We start from the raw sequence: 1,237 nt of genomic DNA on the forward strand, positions 1-1,237 counted from the left end.
TGAGGTACAGTTTCACAAAGCCCTCTGCACCTATTTCCTTGAAACTTGGCAGGCTTCATGCCCTCAGAAGGAGGCACCATTCCTGCAATTTTCATCGGAATCAGGCAAGAAATGACAAAATAATAGGCATTTTGTGATTCCCCATTATAGCCTATGGACAAAACGTCGAAACATGTCGAAACAACGTTGAAACAGTTTTGACAAAACAAAATGGAACAGTGCTTTGAAACAGCAAAACGAAACACTGTCCCTTCTAAATGGTGAAACAGAAGTCAAAATGAAATGGTGCTGTTTCACACAACCCTTATGGATGCTGGGGTGCTCTGGCACCACCTCTAGACCATTGAGTGCCAGTTCTGGGCCCACGCCATCAGCCTTGACTGGTGGGAACAGATCACCCTGGACATCTGGGACAATGAACAGTGGGTTAAGACCTTCCACATGTGCTGTGCTGCCTTCATGGACATTGTTTTCCAGGTAGCCTTCCACATTGTGTGCCAGGAAATCAACATGTGGCGCCACCCCTCACTCAGGAGAAGCGGCTGGCCATCGCCATCTTGAAGCTGGCTACCCCGAGCAGTCTCTGCTATGTTGTCAACCAGCTTTCCTTGGTATGTGAGAGGCCTGTGCCTGCCTGGCAGTGGGGACACAGGCTGCTCAATAAAGTTTTGCACTATCTTTTGCCTCCCTGCATGCTATGAGGGGGAACCTGGGGCCAGTGGAATGCAGGTGGGCCAGGCAGGGAGGGTGAGCAGGGACAGGGGCTGGGACAGTGAGAGGAGGGCCCTCCCCCCAGTGAAGAACTACAATCCTGAGCACCTCCATTGCTCGGGATTGTAGCAGGGCTGTTAGGAAGGCCAAGGCAGAGATGGAACTGGGACTAGCAGCCCAGATCAAGGATAACAAGAAATCCTTTCTTAAATACATAGGGGGTAAAAAGAAGGTTCTGGGTAATGTGGGGCCTCTGCAGGACACACTTGGAAATCTGGTGGTCACACCAGATGACAAAGCTAACCTATTTAACAATTTCTTTTCCTCCAATTTTCTGAGCATGGACCAGGTCACCCCCCCCCCACCGGGATCCCTGATGGTCCCAGGGGATGCGCAGCCAGGCCCAGGGTCAGCGAGGACCTAGTCAGGGAACTTCTGATGGGACTGGACGTGTTCAAATTAGCAGGTCCTGACAATCTCCACTCCAGAGTGCTGAGGGAATTAGCAGAGGCCATTGTGGGACCCC

This window comes from Gavialis gangeticus, unplaced genomic scaffold (assembly GCF_001723915.1).
Source record: "Gavialis gangeticus isolate Ggan-Ray unplaced genomic scaffold, GavGan_comp1, whole genome shotgun sequence".
NCBI classification, from domain to species: domain Eukaryota; kingdom Metazoa; phylum Chordata; order Crocodylia; family Gavialidae; genus Gavialis; species Gavialis gangeticus.